The sequence below is a fragment of the Larus michahellis genome (assembly GCF_964199755.1).
Source record: "Larus michahellis chromosome W unlocalized genomic scaffold, bLarMic1.1 SUPER_W_unloc_2, whole genome shotgun sequence".
NCBI classification, from domain to species: domain Eukaryota; kingdom Metazoa; phylum Chordata; class Aves; order Charadriiformes; family Laridae; genus Larus; species Larus michahellis.
In genome coordinates, this window is record NW_027435889.1 from 448444 (window position 1) to 453925 (window position 5482).

Sequence of the window (5482 nt, forward strand, 5' to 3'; positions counted from 1 at the left end):
TTTAGCGCGGGAAAGCGCCGGCGCGCCACGGCTTTGGCGCAGAAAGACGGCGCGGTGGCCCCGCTCCTCATGCAAATGAGAGCCGCGGGGCAGGCTGGGAGCGCGCGGGAGAGAGGAAGGAGGGGTTTTTTGGAGATCGGGAGGGGGATGAGGGAAGGGGATGGGGGGAACGGCGGGGGGCGTCAGGGGAGTGCGAGGGGGGCGGAGGGAGGGGGGTAGGGCGGGTCGCCGTTGGTAGGGGGTGGTGGCGGATGCCCGCCCCCGCGGGGGAGTACAAGACAGTGTTAGCGTGGTGCAGGGTGGTTGGTATGTATTGGGTGCGGCACGACGAGGGGTGGTTACGTGTGTGTGTGAGAGGAGCGGGGCTGGGCCAAGCGCAGTAACCGGTCGCCCCCGCGGAGCGTCAGGTTGTCGGTGGGGAGGGGATCAGGTGTGTGTGTGTGCCGTGAATGGCCGCCCGTGCGCGTAATGGGGCCGTGCGACCGGGGCGTGCACCCTCAGAGGTGCGCAGGAGACGCGTGTGTGAGGGGGCTGCGGGCACGAGGGACACTCCTTGTGCCCCATACATCCCCCACCCCATGGACATCTGCTCTGCCCCATAGGTCCCCCCTTGCCCCATACGCCCCCCCTTGTGCCCTCCACTCTCCGCACTGGGACCCCACTCGCCTGGTCTCTGGTTTCTCCCGTTTCTCCCAGTTTCCCAGTTGGCAGCTCCCAGCCCCGCAACGCTGGGAGTCCCTCCCCTCGCGTTCCCCCCCCCTCCCCAGGGACCCTCCGGTGCCCCCCGGGAATGATCCCCCCACAGCCAACCCCCCTGAAGATGGGAAATCTTGGAATCCTGGAATCATTTGGGTTGGAAAAGATGTTGAAGATCCTCAAAGGAGGATATTTGTGACCGTTCCTCAATAGCTACGGGGCAGGGGGCAGGAGGACAGGGCCCAGTGACAGGACAAGGGGCAACGGGGACAAACCGGGACACGGCAAACAAGGAAAATTTCGCTTGGAGGGAGATGGAGCTTGGGGACACGGTGCCTAGAGAGTGTCCTTCTCCGGAGATATCCCAACCCTGCCTGGAGCGGTCCTGGCCCACCTGCCCCGGGTGACCCTGCTGTGGTGGGGGCTGGATGATGGTCGCCGAAGGAGACGGAGGAGAGGGAAGTGGGGGGGTGAGGGCATGGGAAAGGGCCCATGGGAAGGAGGGGGACGTGGGGTTTTGGGGACCTGGGTTTTGGGGATGTGGGGTTTTGGGGACATAGGGTTTGGGGGACGTGGGTTTTTAGGGACGTGGGTTTTAGGGGCAGATTTTGATGGATATGGGGTTTTGGGGACGTGGGGTTTTGGGCCATAGATTTTGATGGATGTGGGGGTTTGGGGACGTGGGGGTTTGGGGACATGGAATAGTGATGGATTTGGCAGTTTTGGTCCATGGTTGGCCTCGATGATGTGAAAGGTCCCTTCTGACCTGGGCAATTCTGTGGTTCTCTGGGGCGGAAGAAGCTGTTTCTGCAGCGGCCCCCAGCCAGGCAGGAGTGTGTCTCCCCTCCTTGGCGTTGGCGGGGGCTGGATGATGGTCTCCAAAGGAGATGGAGGAGAGGGAAGGGTGTGGGTGAGGGCATGGGAAAGGGTCCACGGGAAGGAGGGGGATGTGGGGTTTGGGGACGTTGGTTTTTGGGGACATGGGCTTTAGGGACATCGATTTGTTATGGATATGGGGTATTGGGGGACATGGGGTTTTGAGGGACGTGGGTCTCTGGGGACTCCTCCAATGGTTGGGGCTCTCTCCGGAACCCAGATGCCATTTGTCCTCCCTCTCGTGGCGTGTCGACACCGAGGCTTTTCCCTGGGGAACGCTGGCTCCAAGGTGCCATCCCCGAGACAGAGGTGGCGGATGGGCAGCGCTGGGGACAGGTGCGGGGCCACCACAGCCCAGGGAGAAGAGCTGCCTCGGGGACTAGCGGGAGAGACCCAGCGAACGCCGGCCCTTCCTGGCCCCCCCCCCTCCAAAAGGAGGGAATTTCCCCCCAAAATGGTGGGGAATTCCCAGGAGAGGTTGTGAGCTCAGCCTCCAGCACCGCGCGGAGCCGAGGGGCGAGTTCCAGCCCGGCTCCCATGGAGCTCTCTCCCAAGGGGGACCCATGACGAGCCCGCGCCAGCGTTTCCGTCCTGTGCCCCCCATCTCTCCCCGGCCCCCTCCTCTCCCAAGACGGTCTGTCCCAGTTGGCCACTTCCAGCCCCCCCGGGGGCTCCTTGGAGCAGCCTTTTTGGGGCGGTTCCGACTGCAGCCAGCGCCAAACCCCGCTCCCGGACATCGGAGGAGCCCCCCGGCGGGGACGGAGCTGGGTCACAAATCCCTGGGGGATTCTCCGGGTTCCCGAGGCTCCTCCCCAACCCGCGATGCCCCAGAGAAGGGGGTGGGCTGGGGGGGGGGGCGGTTCGGGAAGGCAGGTGGCCAGGCGTGGGGCTCCGAAATGGCCTGGGAACCCCCCAGAGGGCTGAGTCCGTGGGGCAGGAGCCCAGAGGTCCGGGCCGTCCCTCCACGCTCCTCTCCTGCCCCACACCACGGGGAGAGGGGCCACGGAGCGGGGGCCACGCGCAGGCAGACGCGGAGCGAAGCTTTGCTGAAGGAGTTTATTGATGGCGAAAGGGCAACGGTCCGGGGCTCCCGGGGGTCGGGGGGGGCCATCCAGGGATGATCATCTCCTCGTGCTGCTGCGGGGGGACGGGACGAGGGTGTCACCGCTGGTTCCAGTCCTGGAAGGCAGAGCCCGGCGTGAGACCCTCCCGGCGTGTGCCGGGCCAGGAGAGCGTCCGCGTCCCCCCTGTCTCCCCACAGAGCCCTGGGGACGGAGAAGGGACCTGGAGCCCCCCACACACCCAGGGCAGGACCTGGCTCTCCTGAGCCCCCCGGGGCACCCCCAGCCCCTCGCCCGGCGTGGCCTTACCCGGGGACACCCCGAAACCTCCCCGAGTCCCGCCCGGCCCCCGCGGGCATCCTGGGGGGCACCAGAGCCCCCCGCCCGGCCGCGGCGGGGCCCCGGGCAGTCCGTGCAACCCCCCCGGGTGCGGGGACTGGCAGGGCAGCAGCTGCGTCCCGCTGGCCCGGGACACGCGTCGCCGCCGTCCCCTCGTCGTCCCGCTCCCGCGGCCCCGGTGGTCCCGGCCCCGAGGGCTCGGGGACCCCCTGGGGCCCAGGACCCTCCGTGGGGCTGGAGCGGCCGGGACGTCACTCACCTAGGCCTCGGCCGCCTCAGCCATGCGTCTCTGGCGCGCCAGCTCCAGCAGCTTCTCAGCCCGGGGGGCCTGGGGAGACGGGGGGGTCAGGGAGGCGCTGGGAAAGCCCTGGGGGGGCTGGGGGCGAGTGGGCTCCCAGTGCGGGCACTGAGGGGGAGTGGGCTCCCAGTGCAGGCACTGGGGGGGAGTGGGGCCCCAGTGCAGGTACTGGGGGGGGAGTGGGGTCCCAGTGGAAATACTGGTGGGAGGGGGTGGGTTCCCAGCACAGATACTGGGGGGGTGAGTGAGGTCCCAGCGCAGATACTGGTGGGAGGGTGTGGGGTCCCAGTGCAGATAGTGGGGGGCGAGTGGGGTCCCAGTGCAGGTACTGGGGGGCAAGTGGGGTCCCAGTGGAGATACTGGTGGGAGGGGGTGGGGTCCCTGTGCAGGTACTGGGGGGGCGAGGGGGGTCCCAGTGCAGATACTGGGAGGGAGTGGGGTCCCAGTGCAGACACTGGAGAGTCGAGTGGGGTCCCAGTGCAGGTACTGGGGCGCACTGGGATGCTCTGGAGCATGGTGGCCATGGGAGGGAGGGTCTGGGGGCAGCAGAGCTGGCTGTACCTACCGCAGCCCTCTTCACTCGCCCAAAGTCGATTCCCCCCTGTGGAGAGACCGTGGGGTCGCCCAGGTCACTGGGATGTCCCCAGCCCCGGCGAGCAACTGGGGGACCGAGCGGCCCCCCCAGTTCCGCAGACTGGGCGCCCTCCCAGCCCACCCGCCGCTTACCCCGATGCAGTAACCTCCGCTTGCTTCGAAGGCCTGGGGAGAAAGAGCACAGCGGGCGCTGGAGGGGACCATGGTGGGGCCGGGGGGGACAACACAGGCTCCCCTCGGCCCCAAGGCTTCCCAGGAAAAGGCCTTCTGCTGCCCCCCAGCACCATCCCCCCCCCAGGTTTCACCTCACACGAGGACCAGGGGTGAGGACGGAGATGAAGGAACCACGGGGAGTTCAGGAGCCCCAGAGAGGACGGGGGCGGGGGGTGGTGGGGACGCAGCGATGGGGCACGGGGGCGGTCGGCGGGACCCCCGAGGGCCGGGGCCGGGGGCTCTGGAGGGCCGGGGGGGCGTGGGACGGACAGGAGAGGGAAGGAGCCCAAGCGGAGGGGCCATGGGGGCTCCGAGGCGGTGGCTGGTGGGGGCAGAGGCGGGAGGAGAGCGGAGGAGCACAACGAGGGGACGGCGCAGGGAGACGGTGGGGTCGGGCAGGGGCTGCAGGGACACCGCTGCCGGGGAAAGGGGGGAAGGCGAAGGGCTGAGGGGGATGAGGGGAAGAAAGACCTCGGCAGCGACGGAGAGGTGGGACACGGAGCGTGTCGCCGGGGGGAGATGGCAGCGGGGCCCAAAAGGACGGGACTTGGGGGTGCCGGGGGGGGATGGGACGGATGTGGGGGCGTCGAGACGAGAGGCCAAGCCAAGGGCTTTCGTGCCCCCCGCTGCGGCGGAGCCGGCGTCCCCCAGCCCGGCCCCGGCCCGCGGCCCTGGGGACCCACCTGGGCATCCTCCGGGGTGCAGAGCAGGACGGCGAAGAGCAGGGCCAGGCTGAGCACCGCCACCTTCATCTTCCTCTGCCGTGCGGAGAGTCCCGGCTGCAGCTGGGGAAGGTGAAGGGGCAGATTTATCCCCCCCGGGACTCCTGCTCCTCCCTCCCCGCCCCGAGAGCCCCCGGGGCAAAGCTGGCCTTGGCAGAGACACCGGCCCTGGCCACCAGCCCAGCCCCGGCACAGAGTCACCTCCGTCCCGGCACCGGTCCAGCGTGGGCATGGGGCAGCTGGGCAGGGAAGGGCCCCAGCACCGGGGGGCGGCTGGAGGGGGCGGCCGGAGCCTCCCGACAGCCGGACGCCCGACAGCCGTGACCCACTGCTCCATCATGAGACCGGCCTCCAACAGCCCCTAAAGCCAGAACCCCCCAGCTCCCCGTGTCCGTCACCCCCAGACCCCCATCTCCCCACGTCCCTCACCCCCAGACCCCCCATCTCCCCACGTCCCTCACCCCCAGACCCACATCTCCCCACGTCCCTCACCCCCAGACCCCCCATCTCCCCACGTCCCTCACCCCCAGACCCACATCTCCCCACGTCCCTCACCTCCAGGCCCCCATCTCCCCACGTCCCTCACCCCCAGCTCCCCATGTCCCTCACCCCCAGAGCCCCATCTCCCCACATCTCTCACCCCCAGACCCCCATCTCCCCACGTCCCTCACCCCCAGACCCAC

The 5482-nt window shown here is 68.9% G+C and overlaps 1 long non-coding RNA gene across 1 annotated transcript; it reads right to left on the reverse strand.

Moving 5' to 3' along the window:
• Positions 1 to 2623: 2623 nt before the first annotated feature.
• LOC141736726 (uncharacterized) lies at positions 2624 to 4853 on the reverse strand. The gene is made up of 5 exons (XR_012585050.1): positions 4761 to 4853; positions 3997 to 4029; positions 3836 to 3871; positions 3232 to 3300; positions 2624 to 2751 (listed from the first exon to the last, which is right to left on the reverse strand). It is a non-coding gene; the product is annotated as an uncharacterized LOC141736726 (long non-coding RNA).
• Positions 4854 to 5482: the final 629 nt, after the last annotated feature.